Consider the following 25203-nt stretch of genomic DNA (forward strand, 5'->3'; position numbering starts at 1 on the left):
CAGCCTGCGCAACATGGTGAAAGCCCGTCTCTACAAAAAATACAAAAATTAGCTGGGCGTGGTGGCACATGCCTGTGGTCCCAGCTACTTGGGAGGCTGAAGTGGAAGGATCATTTGAACCCAGGAGGTCAAGGCTGCAGTAAGTTGAGATGGCGCCACTGAACTCCAGCCTGGGCAACAGAGTGAGATGCTGTCTCAAAAAGAAAAAAAAAAGAACAAAAATTGTATTACAGTTGGAACCCTTACCTGATGTTTTTCTTTTCTTTCTTTCTTTCTTTTCCCTTTTTGAGACAGGGTCTTGCTCTGTGGCCCAGGCTAGAGTGCAGTGGCATGATCTTGGCTCACCACAGCCTTGACCTCCTGGGCTCAAGCAATCCTCCCACCTCAGCCTCCGGAGTAGCTGGGACTAACAGGTGCACACCACCATGCCTGGCTAATTTTTTATTTTTTGTAGAGACAGGGTCTCCCTACGTTTCCCCGGCTGGTCTTGAACTCCTGGGCTCAAGTGATCTGCCTGCCTTGGGCTCCCAAAGTGCTAAGATTACAGCCATGAGCCACTGCGCCGGCCTTGTTTTTATTTTCTTCTAGTATCCTCCCTTCCCCCCGCCTTCAGCCATTTAAGCAATCTATGTGTCTATTGGCTCAGATGAGAGATGAAATGGTAACAAAAGTGGAAAACACTCCAAAACAATAGTTTCTGAAAGAAACTAAACCTATTCTTAATAATAGGTAATAATAGGTAAAGTTCTTTAGGGAGACAAGATTAAAAGCCCCTTAAGCAGTGGGAGACAGAAGTGAGGCACTGATATGAGACAGCAGTGACAAGGTGGCTCCAAGAGAGAAAGGCCTGAGGCCCTGATTCCTGGGCTGCATGCCAGGGAACAGCAGGACCCCAGAGATGGCACTGCGTATAGGGTGTTTTGGTTGGCAGCGCCACAGGCACTCTAAGATGTCCATGTCCTTGTTTGACACTGAAGCAACAGAAAGATTCCCATGGCCCCCAGGCTGTAAATAGAAGTGGAGGGAGGATGCCCCAGATTTGAAGAAGGCATAGGCACAAGAACAGGCCACTTCTGTGTGACCTATGAGGAAAGATGATTATAAGGAACAATTGCCCTCCAACTCACACCTTGGCACAAGGTAAGACCCTAAAACTCACGCACCATCCAGCAGGAAGGAAAGAAAACTCCAAATTTTGGGCCGGGCATGGTGGCTTACGCCTGTCATCCCAACCCTTTGGGAGGCTGAGGTGGGAGGACAGCTTCAGGCCAGGAATTTGAGACCTGCCTGGGCAACACAGTGAGACCTCTACAAACAAACAAACCTCACATATCTAAGATTTGCTGTTATCTAGCAGACTGGGAACTCAAAACACACGTGAAGTTGTTACGTTAAAATAGTTTGTTGCACACCTGATTTGGCAGACTGAGATTATGTTACAATAATAAAGGTCACCATTTAGAAGGACTTTACTGAGTTACATCCACTGTCTCATTTAATCTCATCTCATTTAATGGGAGTCTATTCCCTCATACTCCCTGTGATGATTCCTGTAACATGGTAGATATGCATGCCTGAGGAAAAATTAATTTTTCATAGCTGGGTGCAGTGGCTCACATCTATAAACCCAGCACTTTGGGAGGCCAAGGCAGGAGGATCACTTGAGGCCAGGAGTTCAAGACCAGCCCTGGCAACATAGCGAGAACCTGTCTCTCGAAAAACAATTTTTTTAAATTAGCTGGACATGGTGGCATGTGCTTGTACTCCCAGCTAAACAAGAGGCTGAGGCAGGAGGATCACTTGAGCCTAGGAGTTCAAGACTGCTGTGAGCCATGATTGTACTACTGCACTCCAGCCTGGGCGACAGAATGAGACCCTGTCTCCAAAAGTAATAACAGCAATAATAATGTATATTTACTCTATACCAGGCATTATACCAAGGGCCTTACGTCACTTAATCTTCATACTAAACTTATGAGACATGTATTACTATTTCTATTTTACAAATGTAGAAACCAAAATTCAGAATTGTAAAGTGAGTGTGGTATTTAGATTCAAATCTGGTGGAAGCTTTATTTTATGTTACTTGCAATCTGTGAAGAAAAAACTAGATCCAAGATTCTAACAGGAATTTATATAATATGATTACAAAATGAGTTTATTTATAATTTAAATAAACAAAATTCCCTTTTATTTTCTACAACAAACATGCTAAGATTATGTGAATAATCTTCTCGGCTAAATATTGTATTCTAGGGAGACATTAAACAAGAACTTCGTAGTTAACATTGTTCTTTCTATTTTAGCTTTCTGTACCTACAGACATTTTCTTTCTTTTTTTTGAGACAAGAGTCTCGCTCTGTCACCCAGGCTGGAGTGCGGTGGTGCGATCTCCGCTCACTGCAAACTCCACCTCCTGGGTTCAAGCGATTCTTCTGCCTCAGCCTCCTGAATAGCTGGGAATATAGGCATGCGCCACCACACCTGACTAATTCTTTTTTTTTTTTTTTTTTGAGCCGGAGTCTCGCTCTGTCGCCCAGGCTGGAGTGCGGTGGCGCAATCTCGGCTCACTGCAAGCTCCGCCTCCCGGGTTCACGCCATTCTCCTGCCTCAGCCTCCCGAGTAGCTGGGACTACAGGCGCCCGCCACTGCGCCCGGCTAATTTTTTGTATTTTTAGTACAGACGGGGTTTCATCCTGTTAGCCAGAATGGTCTCGATCTCCTGACCTCGTGATCCGCCTGCCTCGGCCTCCCAACGTGCTGGGATTACAGGCGTGAGCCACCGCGCCCGGCAATTCTTGTATTTTTATTAGAGATGGGGTTTCACTATGTTTCCCAGGCTGGTCTCGAACTCCTGACCTCAAGTGATCCACCTGCCTCAGCCTCCCAAAGTGCTGGGATTACAGGTGTGAGCCACTGTGCCCTGCCGACTAATACTTTTTTATTGTATGCCAAATACTGTGTATAAAATAACCTTAAAGGTCGAAGTTAATAATATTTTTCTCTGAATGGTTGACTCTATTTTCTGTTGGCCCTTGTAGCTCAAAAGAATGATAATTCTATCCAAGCAGAAATTGAGCTGATTTTGGAAGAGTTACGGCTTTACTTAGATGTGGTCCACCTCTGTTTTTAATTATCTTGAGAGAGTGAGACCTGTCATGTATTTTTTGCAGGCCCCTCCCTTCAGAGGGACTCCACATTCCAAACAATAAGAGACTGCAGATCTTACTCTGCCTTTCCAGCCTAGGTCTCGAGCTTAGCAGCTCTTGGCCCCCAGTCTACCCCAGCACTCAGCAAATATCCCATGGGGAAAAAAAGCCTCTTATCTAGGCTCCTTTAGACTCTAATCTGTTAACAATAGCCTGAGAGGCCATCAAAAGTTCAGTGTAAACCACACTCAATCTTCAGCTTTGACAAATGCACCCAGGGAGAAAAATGACCAGCAATCCCAGCTCACCTAGCAATGGGCTCTTCTTTCTCTGATCCCACTGCTCTCTGATGTTCTTATGTCTTTAAAAATAGGACTTGGGCCAGGCGCAGTGGCTCACACCTGAATCCCAGAACTTTGGGAGGCCAAGGCAGTTCAAGACCAGCCTGGCCAACATGGTGAAACCCCATCTCTACTAAAAATACAAAATTTAGCTGGGCATGGTGGCACACACCTGTAGTCCCAGCTAGTCGGGAGGCTGAGGTGGGAGAGTCACTTGAACTCAGGAGGCAGAGGTTGCAGTGAGCTGAGATGGCGCCACTGCACTCCAGCCTAGGTGACAAGAGTGAGACTGTCTATAAATATATACACGTGTGTGTGATTTGTATAATTTATCCTTTTTTTGTATGTGTGCGTTTTTGTTTTTCTGGTTGTTGTAGCAGGAGTGACAACCTACTGATACCTACTACATCCTACTTGGAAGCAGAAGTTCCTTGTGAATAACAACGTATATTCTCAGAAGAGCGTTGTTCTTACCACTGAATATCTCAGACTGCTTCTAACATATTCTTAGAAAACATAACAAAAGGCAGACTATGTATAACTTTAAGTTTAATTGAGATCTTTCTCCACCTACCTGGTCTCTTAACAGTGTTCTTTGTTTACTTTGCTCCTGAGTGGTTAGGAGTGTAAATATCTTACTAGTACAGTACATTGAAAATTCAATGTATTTGCTATAATAGGACTTGTTCTTCCTAAGGGCTTTATAAAATAAACCTAGAGTTTTTTGTATTTTTAAAAGTCTGGGCTGGGCACGGTGGCTCACACTTGTAATCCCAGCACTTGGGGAGGCTGAGTCAGGAGGATTGCTTGAGGCTACGAGTTCAAGACCAACCTGGACAACAGCAGGACTGTCTCTACAAAAAATAAAAATAAAATGTCTGTATTTAATACTATTGATAGGTAACATTCTCACATGTTCAAATGTCAACAAATATGAAAGGGTATACAGTGAAGTATTTCTTTTTTTTTTTTTTTTTGAGACAGAGTCTCACTGTCACCCAGGGTGGAGTGCAATGACACCATCTTGGCTCACTGCAACCTCTGCCTCCTGGGTTCAAGCAACTCTCCCACCTCAGCCTGGGACTAGAGGCGCATGCCACCATGCCCAGCTAAATTGTGTATTTTTAGTAGAGAAAGGGTTTTGTCATGTTGGCCAGACTGCTCTCGAACTCCTGGCCTCAAGTGATCTGCCGGCCTCGGCCTCCCTAAATGTTGGGATTACAGGTGTGAGCCATCACACCTGGCCACAGTGAAGTATTTCTATGACTCATTCCTCCATCTACCCAGTTCCCACTCCCAACAGGTATTCACGATTATTAGCTTCTTATTTATTAGAAAAGTTTAAATGAATATGCTAGCTGACACATATCCGAATCATTTTCCCCGTTCTCTAAATAAACATAGCATCCTATGGCTACTGTTTTGCAGTTTGCCTTTTTTTTTTAAGTATAAACGGGAATTAATTGGCTTATATGACTGCAAAGTCCAGGACATGGCTGCCAGTACAGCAGGATCCAGGGCCTCAGACAATTAATTCCACCAAAACCCAGCTTCTCTCCTTCTCTTGCCTGCACTCTCCTCTCCGGTGGCTGCATCCTCAGGCAGGCTCCCCTCCTAGTCCCACATCCAGGATGACATCTTAACAGTTTGGGAACTCCAACAGAAAGGGCACACCTATTACCACATTCCCGGTAGATTCTAGCCAAAGTCCTGTGGAGGGCTCTCACTGGCCCAGCTGGAGTCATCAGGCCAAGCCAGTAGGATATACTGATTGGCCAGGCTGAAGTGGCAGGGCCACCCCTGGTGTTCCAGGCTTGAGAAGTCAGTCCCACATTGGCATGAGTTTCCTGGCTGAATTGAGAAAAGTGGCTCTCCAAAGCCGTGTCAGGGTGCTGTAAGTGGATGATTTTCCCCAGGCAAAGATTACAGATGTCTACTGCAAAAGGCAGTGTTTTTCATGTCTTTTTTTTTGGCTCTTTCATGCCAGGAAGCTGCTATTATGCCAAATGCATCTGTGGCTCAGGCCATACAGGACCAAACGAACAGCCAAAGTTGTTTACATCTTTCCTATGATCTTGTTTTTGTGGGTGCCCAAAAAATTATATTACAAACCCTCCAACTAGTCCCAAGTCCATACCTCTAACTACCCCCTTTTTCTAACACAAAGCCAATATTTCCCCTTCCCTAAATTAACCCAAGGTTAGGTACTACAGAACCCCTAGAGATACCGCTAATCTCCAAAACCCACCAGAATTATTCACACCAGCCAGTCCCAAACTTTCCCTGCACTGCCTTGCCTTTCCTGCTGAAACGCTAATAAAGGTTCTGGTTTAAGCTTTCCCTTCACTCCCTTCTGCCTCCTGACCAAACCTGGTGCTTCTTCTCCATGTGGCCCTGCATGGCGTGGTGTGTCCCTCCTCTCAGGAAATGTGGATAAATTATTCCTTCAAAGCCACTGGTCTCTCTGTCATCAGTCAGTCGCTTCTATAAATTAAAATCCTACAGGTACAACTGAGAGAGGGGCTGCTGCGACTGAGTTTTCAGTCCTGGAAAACCACACTTTTTTTTTTCTGTCTCTGCAAGGCTTTGGCAGTCTCTCCTCTCCACCCCCTTATTAATGCTGGCCTCTGTTTCACAGGTACCTCTCTACACGAGCAGGTGCAAATTGTCACTGATGGGGGAAACATGAAACAAACTCAGATGCCTCCAGGGACACGTGAGAAGCCACACTTGTTTCAGCCTATTGTTCTCTTGAGGGAATGTGCGCCCTGTGATGATGCTAGATCTTTCTTTTCTTTCGTACCTTCCTCTCTTCTTCCCTCTCTCCTTCCTTCCCTCCTTCTCTCCTTCCCTCACACCCTCCCTCCCTTTCTTCTTTCCTCTTTTTTAAGAAAAACTGAAAATCTATTTCTGTTTTGATTGGAGCTTTTGTGTGTGTGTAAAATATGTTGTGTGTGTGGTTTTTTTTTCCACAGTAACTGCTTTTTTTGTGTGTGGTAAAATATGTATGAAATAAACTGCCATTTTAACCTTTTTATGAGTAGAACTCAATGGCATTAATTACATTCAAAATGCTGTACAGCCATTGCCACTATTTCTAAACTTTTTCATCCCCCCAAATGGAAACTATGAACCCAGTAAGCAATAATTCCTCATTCTTCCCTCCTTCCTACTCTCAGTTCCTGAAACCTCTAATCTACTTTCTGTCTCTATGAATTTGCCTATTCAAAATCTTTCATATAAATGGAGTCAGATCGTATTTGTTTTTTTGTGTCGGCATATTTGACTCAGAATGTTGTAGCATGTGTCAGAGCTTCACTCCTTTTCATGGCCGAATGATATTCCACTGTATGGATATACTACTTTTTTTTTTTTTTTTTTTTTGAGATGGAGCCTCGCTCTGTCGCCCAGGCTGGACTGCAGTGGCACGATCTTGGCTCACTACAACCTCCACCTGCCAGGTTCAAGCAATTCTCCTGCCTCAGCCTCCCGAGTAGCTGGGGTTACAGGAACACTCCACCATGCCCGGCTAACTTTTTTGTATTTTTAGTAGAGACAGGGTTTCACTATGTTGGCCAGGCTGGTCTGGAACTCCTGACTTCAAGTGATCCACCCACCTCAGCCTCCCAAAATGCTGGGATTACAGGTGTGGGCCACCGTGCCCAGCTTATTAGATATACCACATTTTGTTTATTCATTCATCTGTTAATGAACATGTGGGTGAAATATGTCAATTTTTACTTGTTGCAAAAACAAAACACATCTTTTTTTTTTTTTTTTTTTTGAGACGGAGTCTTGCTGTGTCCCCCAGGCTGGAGTGCAGTGGCGCGATCTCGGCTCACTGCAAGCTCCACCTCCCAGGTTCATGCCATTCTCCTGCCTCAGCCTCCCGAGTAGCTGGGACTACAGGCGTGTGCCATGACACCTGGCTAATTTTTGTATTTTTAGTAGAGACAGCGTTTCACCGTGTTAGCCACGATGGTCTCAATCTCCTGACCTCGTGATCTGCCTGCCTCGGCCTCCCAAAGTGCTGGGATTACAGGCATGAGCCACCGCGCCTGGCCAAAACACATCATTGTTAAATAACTCCTCAGGCTACCCTTCTCTATGGGAAAATGCAGAGTAAATCAAGCAGATTTTTAACAGCAAAATGGCCAAGGAAAAAGCAGGATAGAGACAACGCAAAGATACAAACAATCTACCAAATGAATAAAGCCACTAATGTTACTTAGGCTCAAACAGTATCCCCCAAAGTGAGAGGCTGGATACTCACAACTCGATAAGGGGTGACAGTCAGCTGATATTGTTGCTGTCTCACATGGCCTTAATTATCTTATTGCTTTTGTCTTCACTGTTCTTCAATTTTGTGCCCTTTTCTAGTGCCAGCCATTGTGGTAGGCCCTGAAGAGCACCCTCATGGAGAGCATATTCTGTAGAGGAAGACAGGCACACTAATAGTATCAACACAACCAATACAAATGCTGACTGATGTTATGGGAAAACCTAGGAGGGATACACAGGCAGATTTGGAGGATTAGGTAAGGCTTTCCAACTTCCCAACTTCTCCAACAACTTGCAGAGAAGTTGTCCTGAGACCTGAGAGATGAATGAGAGGTATGATTTGGAGGCAAAGGCCAGGAAACTGGAAAGACTATAAAACACCTTGAGGAAATGACAGGAAAATGGGGATGAGGGACAGATGACATATGAGAGGAAGCAGGGACTCAATCGGAGTTTGGTATTCACCTTGAAGGCAAATGGGAGCTGCTGGAAGGATTCTGTGTGTGTGTGTTTTTTTTTTTTTTTTTGAGACAGATTCTCACTGCTGCCCAGGGTGGAGTGCAGTGGTGTGATCTCAGCTCACTGCAACCTTTACCTCCCACCTGGAAGGTAGATGTTAGCGTAGGGTGGTAAAAGGCTTGTGCACTCATCTTAATCTTAAATATATACCTTGGCCAGGCAAGGTGGCTCACAGCTGTAATCCCAGCACTTTTGGAGGCTGAGGCTGGCAGATCGCCTAAGGCCAGGAGTTTGAGACCAGCCTGGGCAACATGGCAAAACCCCATTTCTACTAAAAATACAAAAATTAGCCAGGTGTGGTGGCATGTGCCTGTGGTCCCAGCTACTCAGGAGGCTGAGGTGGGTGAATTACTTGAGCCTGGGAGGTGGAGGTTGCACTGAGCCAAGATGTCACCACTCCATTCCAGTCTGGGCAACAGAGCCAGACCCTGTCTCAAAAAATAAAAATAAATTTTAAAAAATTGAAAAAATACATATCTCAATGATTGTATGTATATAATGATTTTATATATAAATGATTTATATATTACTTTATATATATTAAATGTCTATATAAGATAGATATGTAATTTCCAGCACTCCATAAGATTTCCTTGGGGAGCTTCCTCATCTACCTCTGCCTCCAGGGGTAACCTGGTATGCACTATATACTCTTTTTCTTTTTTTTTTTTGAGATGGAGTCTTGCTCTGTCGCCCAGGCTGGAGTGCAGTGGCGTGATCTCGGCTCACTGCAAGCTCCGCCTCCCAGGTTCACACCATTCTCCTGCCTCAGCCTCCTGAGTAGCTGGGACTACAGGCGTCCGCCACCATGCCTGACTGATTTTTTTGTATTTTTTAGTAGAGACAGGGTTTCACCGTGTTAGCCAGGATGGTCTCAAATCTCCTGACCTCGTGATCCACCCACCTCGGCCTCCCAAAGTGCTGGGATTACAGGCGTGAGCCACTGCACCCGGCCCTATATACTCTTTTATCTACCTCTTTTTGTGCTCAGCATAGTGTCTGAGCTTCATTTATATTGTATGTACCAGTAGTTCATTCTCCTATTACTTTGTAATACAGAAAAAAACTGAGAAAAGCTTTGAAACGGTCTAAAACAGATCACTGGGGCCAGGCATGGTGGCTCAAGCCTGTAATCCCAGTACTTTGGGAGGCCAAGGCGGGCAGATCACCTGAGGTCAGAAGTTCATGACCAGCCTGGATAACATGGTGAAACCCCATCTCTACTAAAAATACAATAAATTAGCCAGGTGTGGTGGCACGTACCTGTAGTCCCAGCTGCTCGGGAAGCTGGGGCAGGAGAATCGCTTGAACCTGGGAAGTGGAGGTTGCAGTGAGCTGAGATCACACCACTGTACTCCAGTCTGGGTGACAGAGCAAGACTCCATCTAAAGACAAACAACAAAAAAATGATTACTGGGTGTCATTGAAAAACAAGGTGCCCAGCTGTCCAGCTTACTTTTCTAGGATATCTGATTCTATGAAGACTCTAAACCTTTCACTGTCTTTGAGCTACAGAACAACTATACAAACTATAGACGCTTCTTGTCTATAGAAATGCAAATTGTGGCCGGGCACGGTGGCTCACGCCTGTAATCCTAGCACTTTGGGAGGCCAAGACGGGCGGATCACCTGAGGTCAGGAGTTCGAGACCAGCCTGGCCAACATGGTGAAACCCTGTCTTTACTAAAATACAAAAAGCTAGCTGGGCATGATGGTGGGTGCCTGTAATCCCAGCTACTCGGGAGGCTGAGACGGGAGACTCTATTGAACCTGGGAGATGGTGGTTGCGGTGAGCCGAGCTTGCGCCACTGCACTCCAGCCTGGGCGGCTGAGTGAGACTCCGTCTCAAAAAAAAAAAAAAAAAAAAAAGAAATGCAAATTGTTTTCAGTAGAATGCAATTGATTACTAAGCTGTGGATTTCATCAGTTCTGCCAGTTTTTGTATATATTTGTAGTTATTTCATTATTCCTCATTTGACTATGTGTGTGGTACTTTGAATTTTCCACTGAAGCAGTTGTAATCTTTCTGCATATCTCATTCATTAATGAGTTAAATAAAATCTCTAACATTTATTTTATATCTGTATTATATTTGATATTAAAATTATTCTTCAACAGTAGTATACAGTTATATGAATAAGCTGCAATTTATCTATTCATCTATTGGTGGACATCTGGGTTTTTTCCCTTTGGCTATTATGAATAAAGCTGCTATGAGTCTTTTGGTGAATAAAGGCATTCATTTTTTGGGGTAAATATCTAGAAATGGGATTTCTGGGGTATAGGGTAGGGGTAAATTTAATTTCAGTAGAGACTGATGTTTCCAAAGTGGTTGTACCATTTTACACTCCCATCAACACTGTATGAGAGTCCCATTTCTGCATCTTTGCAACTAACGGAATTGTCAGTCTTTTCATTTCAGCTATTCTATGGAGTGTTTAATAGTATCCTATTTTGGTTTCAATTTACCATAGAAGATTTTCAGGAGGGAGGTAACTTGAACAGATTTTTACATTTTAGAAAACTCTTTCTGCGTATTACGTGGAGAATGATTATTTGTATACCAAAGTTCATAGCAGCATTATTCACAATAGCCAAAAGGTGGGAATAACCAAGCATCCATTTATATGAATGAATGGATAAACAAAATGTAGTATACATGTATAATGGAATATTATTTAGCCTCAAGAAGGAAGAAATTCTGATACATGCTACAACATAGATGCTCCTTGAAGACATTATGCTAAGTGAAATAAGCCAATCAGAAAAGAGCAATTATTGTATGATTCAATTTATATGCGGTACCTAGCATTTACGGATAGAAAGTGCAATATCGGCTATAAGGGGTTGTGAGAAACGGGTAATGGGGAGTTACTGTGTAATAGGCAGATTTTCTATTTGGGATAATGAAAAAGTTCTGGAGATGGATAGTGGTGATGGTTTCACAACAATGTGAATGTACTTAATGCCAGTGAACTGTACACTTAAAAATGGTGAATTTTATGTTAGATAGATTTTATCACACACACAAAGAGAAGGGAGGGCGGGAGGGAAGGAGAGAGGGAAGGAAGTAGAGGGGAGAAGAGAGGAAGAAAGGAAAGAAAGTAAGATCTGGCATCACAGGGCCCACATTCCCGCGTGTCAGCAATAGGCTGAAACAGAAGCATGGCTTCTCACGTGTCCATGGAGGCGTCTGAGTGTGTGCCCACTTTCCCGGTTCAATGACAATTTGCACCTGCTCGTGTAGAGGGGTACGGGTGAAACACAGACCAGTATTATTAAGGGGATGGAGGAGAGACCGCCAAAACATCGCAGAGACACACCGTCGGAGCCAAGACAACGGGGTGCAGACGCCTGGCTTGGCCTGTGGGAACTGGCAACTCTCAGCTCTCAAACGCCCGGGCTTTTCAACCCCGCCACAGCCGGGTTCCAGCTGCCTACTTACTTTAAAGCCTTCACCGACTCTAAAACACCAAAAACAAAGACCCAACTAGCGCCGGAAGCCCGAGATGTAACCGTAGTCATCTGACCCTCCCGTCCTGACTCTGATTGGGCTTTGGAGATACGCGTCCCTCCCGGCGCTGTACGGCGACCCCGCCCCAGCAGCCTGAGGGGGCGGGAACAGATGTCGGAGTGCGACAGTATTGGTCGGCTTCCCCAGGAAGCAGCCAATCGGAATAGGCAGGCTTCCGGCGGGAAGTGAGCCAGGGCTTGGCGCGGCGGCCGTGGTCGCGGCGCGGGAAGTTTGGGTCCTGGTTCCGTCCGCTAGGAGTCTGCGTGCGAGGTGAGTGCCGCGCGCGTAACTACGGGTCGGTCCGCATTGATCTAGCCCTGCTCTGGCGGCCCGGCCCGGAGCTGGAGGCCGCTCGGGTTCTTCCGTTTCCTGCACTGGTTCGCCTCGGCCCGCTGAGTTCTCTAGTCTGGCCAACATCCTGGGAGGACAGCAGATACATAAATACGTTCCCAAATGGGGAAACAGAGGCCCGGGGCGGGGGCGAACTCTGCCAAGGTCTCCCGGGGCGTCGGAGGCCGAGCATGGGCTAGGACCTGGCATGTTCTTGCCCATGTACTCCAGTGCCTAACATGATGCCCTGCACAGAGTAATCCCAGCCCAGACCTCTGGCACTACTACCTCCGTGTCCCTCCTGAGGAACAACGAAAACACTTTGTACTTTTTCTGTAGCTTTCCATAATCACGAGCTGGGCTACTCTTGTTTTTGAGTGTCTACTGTGTGCCATGTTCCTGGCACCCGTGATCTTACAACTGTAGCTTTACGATATCCCAGCAAAGCGAAGTGGTTAAGAATACTGCATCAGATTGCTTGGGTTCGAATTCTGGCTCCTTCACATTTAGCTCTGTGTCTACTGCACGTTACTGAAACACTAAGTGTCTTGGTTTTCGTCTGTCATATGGGGGAAATGGTCTCTTCTACTTCCTGGCGTTTTTGTTAGGATTAAACTTCTTAATATATGCAATAATAAATGCTTCGAAGACTACCTGTTACATAGTACACAGTAAGGGTTCTGTTATCATTACCCAGAGAAGCGGATGAAATTGTCCCCATTTTAGACATGGAAAATCTGAAGCACAAAGAGGTTGTCTCTGTACAGAAAGAGCATTTGGTGATTAAGTGCTAGAGATACACGATTTGAACTAAGAGCGCCTGATTTTAAAGTATTTCCCACAACATTAGGCTTTCTCCTATACCCCTCACCTGTCCTTAGGTCACACAGAACTTTAGGTACCTCATGGCGTGAGATGGAGCAGGTGACTGACAGCTCCTTGTGCCACCCATGCAGATAAATAACACTTGTGTGCCACTGTCGAGATTAAGGGACAGGAATTCGAGAGACTGCATGAAAGATCAGAAGATGAAGAAGGGGGTAGGCAAAAGTATTCTGTTTGGGGAATAGTAAATAGAATTAATTAAATCAACATTTTGTTAGCTGGGCTGCTTATACTGTCAGACAGTAGCTTATAATCTACTGGGAGGAAATGAAATTTCTGGGTCCTGTGTCACTTTCAATGCCACTCACCATGACAGGTACCTTATAAGTATAGTTTACAGTCCTATCAGTAACCTGGAGAAGTAGTTATTTCCTTCGTTTTACTGAGGAAACCAAGAGTTAAAAAATCAGGAAAAGTGTTAGATGTGCAGTAGAACATCATCATGCTGGGAAGTTCTACACATCCACTTCAGGACAGGTGGTATTACCTATGAGCAGGAAGGGAAGGGAAAAAGGTAAGGGGAATGAGTGATAGTTTATTTGTTTTTGATTTTTCAATTTTTATCTGTTTTTTCCTTTTTCATAGTCATTCCTGGAATGAGTGAGTTTTTTTTTGTTTTTGCTTTTGTTTTGGGGGGATGGAGTCTCGCTCTGTCACCCAGGCTGGAGTGCAGTGGCGCGATCTTGGCTCACTGCAAGCTCCGCCTCCCGGGTTCATGCCATTCACCTGCCTCAGCCTCCCAAGTACCTGGGACTACAGGCACCCACCACCACGCCCAGCTAATTTTTTGTATTTTTAGTAGAGACGGGGTTTCACTGTGTTAGCCAGGATGGTCTCGATCTCCTGAACTCGTGATCCGCCTGCCTCCGCCTCCCAAGGTGCTGGGATTACAGGCGAGCCACCGCGCCCGGCCATGAGTGAGATTTTAAATATATCTGAAATGAGGCCAGGCACAGTGGCTCACACCCATAATCCCAGCACTTTGGGAGGATGAGGCGGGTGAATCACCAGAGGCCAGGAGTTCGAGACTTGCCTCACCAACATGGTGAAAATTTTTGTATTTTGTAAATACAAAAATTATCTGGGCGTGGTGGTGTGCGCCTGTGGTTCTAGCTACTGGGGAGGCTGAGGCACTGAGAATCGCTTGAACGCAGGAGGCTGCAGTTAGTCAAGATTGCACCACTGCACTCCAGCCTGGATGACAGAGTGAGAGTCCAGAGTGAGAGTCCATCAGTCAATCTACCTGAAATGTTTTATGCCTTTAAAAGAGAGAGAATAGGGCCGAGTTTAACTTTTTAAATTTGGTTGGTGGGTACATGGGTGTAATTCTATTTTCTGTATCTTTATGTAAGAAATATTAAAAATTAAAAGATATACATATATATTTTAATTTACATATATATGGTTTTTTTTTTCCTAAGAGAAAAATGGATAGAATAAAGAGGTCCAAGATAATCGTAGAATAATCCTAGGACTTCAGTGCTGAAAGCCCCTGAGGGTCTCCATTACCTGTAGGATAAAATCTAAACTCCTTGTCATGATACCAGAGGCTTTTGAGCATTCTGTTTCTCTAACACATACTATTCTACCTCAGCCTTTGTACCACTAGTTCATAGACTACTCTTCTTCACAACCTCAGTCCTGTCTGTAAAGTTCCACTTGTCCTTCAATATCCAATTCAGTGTTCTTTGAAAAGCTTCTCTATCATTTGCCTGTTTTTCCTTAATCTGGGAAGCCATAGTCTTTTGAGAAAAGACTTGATTGTCAGACTTATCTTGTTGCATTGTAATTATTTGTTGACATGTCTATTTTCTGCTAGTCTATAAGCTCCTTGAAGGCAGTAATAATGTCTTTCCCATCTCTGTACTTCAGTGCCTACCATGATGCCTGGCACAGAGTAGTCACTGTAGATATTAGCTGAATGAAAAATACAAGTTGAAGACAGAGAGTGGAAGTTCTTGGAGTTATGACATATGGACTTTGTTCTCTGGAATGACAGGGAACTATTGAGTTTACTTTGTTTAAAAATTCCTGTATTTTATTGAAACATGTTCTCAATGTCAAGAAAAATATTCCAGTCATAATCCTATCTTTCAAACACTTGAACTATTTTTATTTTCCATGAGTCCTTTCCAAATTTCAGCTATAAAATTAGTTATACAGATTTAGCTATACAAATTTCTTAGGTAGCTGTAGCCTTAATGTATTCATAACTTAGTGTTTTTCTTTTTTCTTTCCTTTTAAACCTGACACTTGAGGAATTTTTTTCTTTTCTTTTCTTTTCTTTTGAGATAGGGCTCACTGCAGCTCCAACCTCACTGCAGCTCCAACCTCCCGGGCTCAAGTGATCCTCCCACCTCAGCTGGGAGTACAGGGGTGTACCACCATGCCTGGCTAATTTTTGTATTTGTTGTAGAGATGGGCTTTTGATTTTTTGTAGAGATAGGGTTTCGCCGTGTTGTTCAGGCTGATCTCGAACTCGTAGGCTCAAGCAGTTTGCCCACGGAGTGCTGGGACTACAGGTTTAAGCCACCGCACCTGGCCTGCTTTTTTCAATATTAAATTATTTCCTGGCTGGGCGCGGTAGCTCATGCCTATGATCCCAGCACTTTGGGAAGCCAAGGTTGGAGATTGCTTGAGCCTGGGAGTTCAAGACCAGCCTGGCCAACATGGCAAAACCCCGTCTCTACCAAAAAATAAAATAAAAATCTAAATAAATTATTTATTTTAGTGAATCAGTCTTCATGCTTGTCATTTATCTTATAAATTTTCGCAATATTCCTCTCTCTTTGGTTTAATAGGTATGAAATGATGCTCCATGTTATTATTAGAAAAATTTCACAATTTCTTCATAAATTTACTTAGTGTCTGTATATTCTGGTGAGCTGTTGTGTTTATACTCCCTGAACATTTGTTCACTGGAACTGGATGTTCTTTATATGTTTTTAACATTAATCATTTATCTGTTATTTGTTGCTAATTTTTCTTTTCTTTTCTCTTGTTTGAGATGGAGTCTCATCCTGTTGCTCAGGCTGAAGTGCAGTGGCGTGATCTCAGCTCACTATAACCTCCGTCTCCCGAGTTCAATCGATTCTCCTGCCTCAGCCTCCTGGGTAGCTGGGATTACAGGCACCTGCCACCACGCCCGGCTAATTTTTGTATTTTTGGTACAGATGGGGTTTCACCATGTCAGGCTGGTCTCAAACTCCTGACCTTAGGTGATCTAGCCACTTTGGCCTCCCAAAGTGCTGGGATTACAGGTGTGAGCCACTGCGCCCAGCCTAATTTTTCTTTTAAAAATATTTTTATTGGCCGGGCACAGTGGCTCACGCCTGTAATCCCAGCACTTTGGGAGGCCTAGGTGGGCGGATCATGAGGTCAGGAGTTCGAGACCAGTGTGGCCAACATGATGAAACCCTGTGTCTACTAAAAATACAAAAATCAGCTGAGCATGGTGGCACATGCCTGTAATCCCAGCTACTTGGGAGGCTGAGGCAGGAGAATCACTTGAACCCATGAGGCAGAGATTGCGGTGAGCCGAGATCACACCACTCCACTCCAGCCTGGCGACAGAGCGAGACTGCATCTCAAAAAAAAAAAAAATTTCTTTTATTATGACCACCAAGATACATTTGTAAAAATATACATAATTTCGCTGGAAACCAAGAGTTAAAGTGGCTCACGCCTGTAATCCCAGCACTTTAGGAGGCTGAGGCAGGTGGATCACTTAAGGGCAGGAGTTCGAGACCAGCCTGGCCAACAGGGTGAAACCCCATCTCTTTTTTTTTGAGACAGAGTCTCACTCTCTCTCCCAGTCTGGAGTGCAGTGGCGCAATCTTGGCTCACTGAAAGCTCCGCCTCCCAGCTTCACGCCATTCTCCTGCCTCAGCCTCCCGAGTAGCTGGGACTACAGGCACCTGCCACCAGGCCCGGCTAATTTTTTGTATTTTTAGTAGAGACCGGGTTTCACCGTGTTAGCCAGGATGGTCTCGATCTCCTGACCTCATGATCCACCCGCCTCGGCCTCCCAAAGTGCTGGGATTACAGGCGTGAGCCGCCGTGCCCAGCGAAACCCCATCTCTGCTAAAATACAAAAATTAGCTGGCCATGGTGGCCCATGTCTGTAATCCCAGCTACTTGGGAAGCTGAGGCAGGAGAATCGCTTGAACCTGGGCAGCGGAGGTTGCAGTGAGCCTAGATCAGGATCACGCCATTGCACTCCAGCCTGGGCAACAGAATGAGACTCTGTCTCAAAAAAATAAAATAATTTAAAAAAAGTTACATAATTTAAAGAATAGTTACAAAGAAATTACAAAGTTTAGTTATGCATAAAAATTATATTGTATTCATGGTAAATTGAAGACTCATTATAAAATTATAGTTACACATAACTATCATCTAGATCAAGAAAGAAATAGAATATTACCAGGATCCCAGGACCCCAGAAGTGTATCTTTCTCATACCTCCTCCCTATCTTAGGGATAACTATTGTCCCAATTATGTATTTATTTATTTTGAGACGGAGTTTTGCTCTTGTTGCCCATTCTGGAGTGCAGTGGCGCGATCTCGGCTCACTGCAACCTCTGCTTCCTGGGTTCAAGCAATTCTCCTGCCTCAGCCTCCCAAGTAGCTTGGATTACAGGTGCCTGCCACCATGACTGGCTAATTTTTTCTATTTTTAGTAGAGACGGGGTTACACCATGTTGGCCAGGCTGGTCTTAAACTCCTGACCTCAGGTAATCTGCCTGCCTTGGCCTCCCAAAGTGCTGGGATTACCAGCATGAGCCACTTCATCTAGTCGATTTTTTTCTTTTTAAAGGCTGAGTATTTCATTCTATGCATATACCACTGTAAAGAAAACTCCATTTCCTCTCTACTCTGTACCCATATAATAATTCCTCATTTCTGTCACCAAATGTGTGGTGTTTTTTTTCCCCACAATAGTTCAGTTCTTTAGCAGACACTGGGTGTCCTACATTTAGCTCAGGTCTGACACTAACTGCCAGGTGTTAGTGCAGACCCCATATGTTAAGTCCTCCCTGTCCACCCCCATTCCAGACCCCCCACTTCAGACTACAAGCACAAGTGGTAAGTCCTCCACATTCAGCTCACAGAACAGTTTCCTTACTAGATTATCAGCTTATTATAAACAACTCGGAAGCAGCCAGCTGGAAGAAATACACAGGACAAGGTATGTGGGAAGGGGTGTGGCACTTCCATGCCCTCTCCAGGCACACCAGCCTCCCACCATCTCCACATGTTCTCACCAACCTAGAAGCTCCCTGAGCCCTATCCTTCTGGGTTTTTACGTAGGCCTCCTTACCTAGACATGATTGATTAAATAATTGGCCATTGGTGATTAAGTCACTCCCCAGCCCCTTTGTCCTACCCAGAGGAAGTTTTGTTTTGTTTTTTGAGAAGGAGTCTCACTCTGTCGCCCAGGCTGGAGTGCAGTGGTATGATATTGGCTCACTGCAACCTCTACCAGCTGGGTTCAAGACATTCTCATGTCTCAGCCTACTGAATAGCTGGGGTTATAGGCGTCCACCATCATGCCTGACTAATTTTTGTATTTTTAGTAGAGATAGCGTTTTGCCATGTTGTCCAGGATGGTCTCAAACTCCTGACCTCAGGTGATCTGCCCGTCTCGGCCTCCCAAGGTGCTGGGATTACAGGCATAAGCCACCACGCCCGGCCCCCAGAGGAAGGTTTTATTGAATTAATTACAAACTGATAGATCAAAGAGTGTGTATGTTTTACCCTACTGTGTAATACTAAATTGTTTTCAAAAGTGCTTGCACTCCCACCAATGTATTAGATTTTCCGTTCCTCTGCATGCTGGCTAATACTTTATATTTACATTTTTATTTTCCAATCTGGTATATTCATGTATAGTAGTATTTTCTGGTAGCATTCATTTCTCTGATTATTAGTGAAGATGAGTACCCTGATGTGTTTATGGGCTATTTCCTCTTTTTTACAGTCCCCTTTTTTTTTTTTTTTTTTTGAGGCGGAGTCTCGCTCTGTCGCCCAGGCTGGGGTGCAGTGGCACCATCTCGGCTCACTGCAAGCTCCGCCTCCCCGGTTCACGCCATTCACCTGCCTCAGCCTCCCAAGTCCCAAGTAGCTGGGACTACAGGCGCCCGCCACCATGCCCGGCTAATTTTTTTTTTTTTGGATTGTTTTAGTAGAGACGGGGTTTCACTGTGTTAGCCAGGGTGGTCTCAATCTCCTGACCTCGTGATCCACCCGCCTCGGCCTCCCAAAGTGTTGGGATTACAGGCGTGAGCCACCGCGCCCAGCCTACAGTCCCTTTTTAAGTTTTCTGTCTTCTCTATTGAGTTGTCTCTGTTTTATGTACATATAAACATATTTATATATAGTTATCTACATTTTTTTTTTTTTTTTTTTTTTTTGAGGCGAAGTCTCGCTCTGTGGCCCAGGCGGGAGTGCGGTGGCGCAATCTTGGCTCACTGCAAGCTCCGCCTCCCGGGTTCACGCCATTCTCCTGCCTCAGCCTCCCGAGTAGCTGGGGCTACAGGCGCCCGCCATCACGCCCGGCTAATTTTTTTGTATTTTTAGTAGAGACGGGGTTTCACCGTGTTAGCCAGGATGGTCTCGATCTCCTGACCTCGTGATCCGCCCGCCTCGGCCTCCCAAAGTGCTGGGATTACAAGCGTGAGCCACCGCGCCCGGCCTACATTTTTATATATACGTACCTACACATGTGTACATAAGTATAGCAGATATCTTCTACTTTGGCTTTTTAAGTGAATTTAACATAATTTTAGTCAATGATTTTTTTTATTTTTACATTTCTTTAAAGTGACATAATTGTACCCCAACAATTTATGGGGTACATAGTGATATTTTGATACATATACTGTATAATGATCAGATCAGGGTAATTAGCATATCTATCATCTTAAAACATTTATCATTTCTTTGTGTTGGGAGCATTCAATATCCTCCTTCTAGCTATTTGAAACTGTATAGTACATTATTGTTAACTGTAGTCATCCTGTAGTGCTACAGAACACCAGAACTTATTCTTCCCATCTAGCTGTAATTTTATATTCTTTTCTTTCCTTTTTTTTTTTGAGATGGAGTTTCACTCTTGTTGCCCAGGCTGGAGTGCAATGGCACAATCTTGGCTCACTGCAACCTCTGCCTCCTGGGTTCAAGCAATTCTCCTGCCTCAGCCTCCCAAGTAGCTAGGATTACAGGCATGCGCCACCATGCCTGGCTAATTTTGGATTTTTAGTAGAGACAGGGTTTCTCCATGTTGGTCAGGCTGATCTCAAACTCCTGACCTCAGGTGATCCACCCACCTCGGCCTCCCAAAGTGCTGGGATTACAGGCATGAGCCACCACACCCAGCCAATTTTGTGTTCTTTAACAAATCTACCCCTACCCTTCCCAGCCTCCAGTGTCCTCTGTTCTAGGTTTTACTTCTGTGAGAGCAACGATTTTTAGGTTCCACATATGAGTGAGAACATGTGGTGTTTAACTTTCTGTCCTTTATTCCACTTAACACAATGTCCTCAGGTTCCATGTTGCTGTGAATAACAGGATTTTATTCTTTTTTATGGCTGAATAGTATTCTGTTGTATAAATGACTAAATTTTTTTATTCATTCATTGCTTGTTGAACACCTTGGTTGATTCCATATCTTGGCTATTGTGAATAGTGCTGCAGTAAGCATGGGGGTGCAGATGTCTCTTTGATATACTGACATCTTTTCCTTTGGATAAGTGTTCAGTAGTGGGTTTGCTGAATCATATGGTAGGTCTATTTGTAGTTATTTGAGGAACTTCCATACTGTTCTCCATAGTGGTGTACTAGTTTATATTCTCACCATCAGTGGAAGTGTAAGAGTTCTCTTTTCTCTGCATCCTCACCAGCATTTGTTATTTTCTGTCTTTTTGATAATAGCTTTCTTAACTGGGGTAGGATGATACTTCATTGTGTTTTTGTTTTTGTTTTTTTAATTTTTAAAATTTTTTGTAGAGACGGAGTCTTGCTGTGCTGCCCAAGCTGGTCCTGAACTCCTAGCCTCAAGCAATCCTCCCGCCTCAGCCTCCTAAAGTGCTAGGATTCAAGGCATGAGCCACTGTGCCTGGCCCTAATTGTGGTTTTGATTTGCACTATTTTTTTTAACATCTTTTATTGTGAATTATTGTATATTTCATAGATATAACTTGTACATGAATGAGCTAATATAGTAGGCCTGAAACTGTTACCTTCAGAAAAGCCTGCTTGCAAAATTGGTCCCTGGCTGTGTCTGAGAACTTGGCTTTTGAAACCTTTCCTACACTGATCAGGTTGTTTTGCCCACTGTGGCTACAGTGGGCACTAATACCTGTTTTCCTTCTGAGAGTCTGAAATTTTGGTGGGAGGAAGGTGCCTAAGTGACCAGCCCTCAATAAAACCCCTAGATTCAGAGTCTCTAACCAGCTTCTTTTGGGCAGAAACATTGCACACTCATAGCTGCATTTTCACTGAGAGAGCATGCACTTTCTCAGGGGTTAGAGAGCATTGGAAGCCTGCACATGAATTCCTACAGACACTACCTGATGTGTTTTTTTTTCCCTTGCTGATCTGGTTGTGTATCCTTAAAGTGTTGATGATATAATAAATGTTAGCTGTGAGTACAACTGTACACTGCGTCCCATGAGTTCTTCTAGCAAAATATTGAACTTAGCTATTAAGTTCCTCCAGAAAAAAAAAAAGCTGGAATTTTGATTAGAAATGCATCAAGTTATAGATGAATTTGGGGAGAATTAGCATCTCAATATCGTCTTCCAATGTGAATATGGTTCATATGATTGTTTCCTCCCTCCGTGACTTCTCTTAACGACTTTCAATTTTTTTTTCTTTTTTTGAGACAGGGTCTTGCTCTGTCACCCAGGCTAGAGCAAGTGGTGCAATCACAGCTTACTGCAGCCTCAACCTCCTGGGCTCAGGTGATCCTCCCACCTCAGCCTCCTAAGTAGCTGGGACCATAGGCACATGCCACCATGACCAACAAATATTTGCATTTTTGTAGAGACAGGGTTTTGCTGTGTTGCCCAGGCTGCTCTCAAACTCCTGGGCTCAAGTGATCCGCCCACCTTGGCCTCCCAAAGTGCTGGGATTATAGGCATGAGCCACTGTGCCCGGCCCAATTTTCTGAATAGATATCAAGGACATAATTTGTTAGATGTATTTTTAGGTATATATTATTTTCTTTAAATTTTTTTGAGACAGGGTCTCACTCTGTCGCCCAGACTGAAGTGCAGTGGCGTGATCTCAGCTCACCGCAACCGCCGCCTTCCAGGCTCAAGCGATTTTCCTGCCTCAGCCTCCCGGGTAGCTGGGATTATAGGCACGTGCCACTACTGCCACCACGCTCAGCTAATTTTTGTATATTTAGTAGAGATGGGGTTTCACCATGTTGGCCAGGCTGGTCTCGAACTCCTGACCTCAAATGATCCACCCACCTTGGCCTCCCTAAGTGCTGAGATTACAGGCATGAGCCACTGCACCCGGCCGGGTATTTAAATTTTTGATGTCATCGTAAATAAGTTTTCTGACATTTTATTTTTCGTTTATTGATGATATAGAAAAACAATTTATTTTTGTATATTGACCTTGTCTCCAGCAGTCTTCCTAAACACACTGTCTTAGTTTTCTATAGCTGCTGTAATAAATTACCATAAACTTAGTGGCTTAAAACAACATAGAGGCCGGGAACATTGGCTCATGCCTGTAATCTCAGCAGTTTGGGAGGCCAAGGTGGGAGTATCGCGGGAGCCCAGAAATTCGAGACCAGCCTGGGCAACACAGTGAGTCCCTGTCTCTGTTTAAAAATAACAACACACGGTAGCTCACACCTGTAATCCCAGCACTTTGAGAGGCCGAGGCGGGCAGGTCACCTGAGGTCAGGAGTTTGAGACTAGCCTGGCCAACATGGCGAAACTCCATCTCTACTAAAAATACAAAAATTAGCCAGGCATGGTGGTACGCACTTGTAATCCCAGCTACTCAGGAGGCTGAGGTTGGAGAATTGCTTGAGCCCAGGAGATGGAGGTTGCAGTTTGCGGAGATCGCGCCACTGTACTCCAGCCTGGGCAACGAGAGAAACTCAGTTTCAAAATAAATAAATAAAATAAATAAAAACAACAACAACATAGATTTATTATCTTATAGTTCTGTAGTTCAGAAGTCTGAATGGGTTTCATTGGGCTAAAGTCAAGGTGTTGGCAGGCTGAGGCTCAAGGGCAGAATCCATTTCCTTCCCCTTTTCAGCTTTTAGAGACTATTCGTATTCCTTGACTCTTGGCTTTCCTCCTCCATTATCAAAGCCAGCAACTTTGAGTCCTCCTGAAGTTGCCATCTTTCTGGTCTGTCATCTTATTTCCTCTTCCACTTAAAAAGACACTTGTGATTGCATTGGGTCCATCTGGTTAGTCCAGGATAATCTTCCTATTTTAAGGTCAGCTTATTAGCAGTCTTAATTCCGTATGACAGTAATTCACCTTTGTCATGTAACCAAGCATATTCACAACATCCAAGGATCAGGATATAGACATCTTTGGATGGGTATGGGAGATGGGGATAGTGGTGGTGGTCGCATTATTTTGCCTCCTGCATTCTCTTAAGTTTTTTTTTGTTTTTTGTTTTGTTTTTTTTTTCTGAGACGAAGTCTCGCTCTATTGCCCAGGCTGGAGTGCAGTGGCGTGATCTCGGCTCACTGCAACCTCCGCCTCCCGGGTTCAAGCGATTCTCCTGCCTCAACCTCCCAAGTAGCTGGGACTACAGGTATGCGCCACCATGACCACCTAATTTTTTTCTTATTTTTTATTTTTAGTAGAGACGGGGTTTCACTATGTTGGCCAGGCTGATCTCGAACTCCTGACCTCATGATCCACCCACCTCGACCTCCCAAAGTGCTGGGATTACAGGCTTGAGCCACTGCATCCAGCCAAGAATTTTAATAATTTAATCTGAAGATTCTTTTAGATGTTCCACACACAAAGTTATAGCCTTTGTGAATATTAATGATTTTACATCTCTCCAGTTAACACGCCTTTTATTTATTGTTCATGCTCTGCTGCTCTGGCTTGGACTTCCAGTATATATCAGATAAAAGTGTTGATAGTGGGCATTCTGGAATTGTTCCTGATCTAAAAAGAAAAGTTTCCTAAATTTCACCTTACTGTATTCTCTCTGTCAGGTTATAGAAGTTCCTTTCTATTCCTGTTTGATAAGAGTTGTGTTTTTTTTTGTTGTTTATTTTTGAGATGGAGTCTTGCTCTGCCACCCAGGCTGGAGTGCAGTGGCGCAATCTTGGCCCACTGCAACTTCCGCCTCCCGGTTCAAGTGATTCTCCTGTCTCAGCCTCCCAAGTAGCTAATGCTAAATAAATTGTTTTAGAACGTACAAAAGAAGGAAAACTTCCAAATTCTTTATTTTCTAAATGGCTTGGTATTGTAAATGCTGATTTAGTTGTCTGTCTCCAGTTGTTGAAGGGCTAAAGTGAAATAAAGTAAAACATCTTAAAACACTTTTTAGTTCTTAGACCCTCTTTTTTAAAGTAGCTTTATTGATATAGACTGCACATATTTAAAGTATACAATTTGTTCAGTTTTGACATACACATATCATCACCATAATTCAGTTAATGAACATATCCATCACTCTCAAAAGTTTCCTCATCCCCCTTAATTCTGCCTTCTTGCTGTCTTCTTGCCGGTCAACCACTTATCTGGTTTCTGTCACTGTAGAATAATTAGCATGTTCTAGGACTTTTAATAAATGTAATAATAGAGTATGTATTCTTTTGTATCTCACTTCTTTTACACAGCATAATTATTTTATATCGGTTTTTATGAAGCAAGTATAAAACAAATAACATAAAAATTAAAGGTAGCACAAAGAAAATTACAGATGAATATTATGTATAAAAATTATGTAAAAGTTCTAAATAAAATACTACCAAACAGAACAGAATCCAGCACTCTATTACAAAAATATTAGCTCATCACTAAGATGTATACCAGGAATGCAAAGATGGTTTAACATTAGAATCATCAATGTAATTCACCATATTAATTAACCTAAGGAGAACAGTCATATATTTACTTTTATATATGCTGAAAAAGCCTTTGACAAGATTCAACACCAATATATAGTAAAAAC

General features: G+C 43.8%; 1 protein-coding gene and 1 long non-coding RNA gene across 2 annotated transcripts in view; one reads left to right on the forward strand and one right to left on the reverse strand.

Moving 5' to 3' along the window:
* LOC129526984 (uncharacterized) overlaps positions 1 to 11808 on the reverse strand; it is a 38657-nt gene extending 26849 nt beyond the window's left edge. Inside the window, exons 1-3 of the long non-coding RNA XR_008671811.2 lie at positions 11736 to 11808; positions 9554 to 9675; positions 7764 to 7920 (exon numbers count right to left, since the gene is read on the reverse strand). This is a non-coding gene — a long non-coding RNA (uncharacterized lncRNA). The remainder of the gene's footprint in view (positions 1 to 7763; positions 7921 to 9553; positions 9676 to 11735) is intronic.
* A 141-nt stretch (positions 11809 to 11949) lies between these two features.
* Positions 11950 to 25203, forward strand: part of BLM (BLM RecQ like helicase) — a 96679-nt gene continuing 83425 nt past the window's right edge. Inside the window, exon 1 of the mRNA XM_019011318.4 lies at positions 11950 to 12074. The gene's annotated coding sequence lies outside the window, so the exon portion shown is untranslated. The remainder of the gene's footprint in view (positions 12075 to 25203) is intronic.

The sequence above is a fragment of the Gorilla gorilla genome, chromosome 16, assembly GCF_029281585.2.
Source record: "Gorilla gorilla gorilla isolate KB3781 chromosome 16, NHGRI_mGorGor1-v2.1_pri, whole genome shotgun sequence".
Lineage (NCBI taxonomy): Eukaryota > Metazoa > Chordata > Mammalia > Primates > Hominidae > Gorilla > Gorilla gorilla.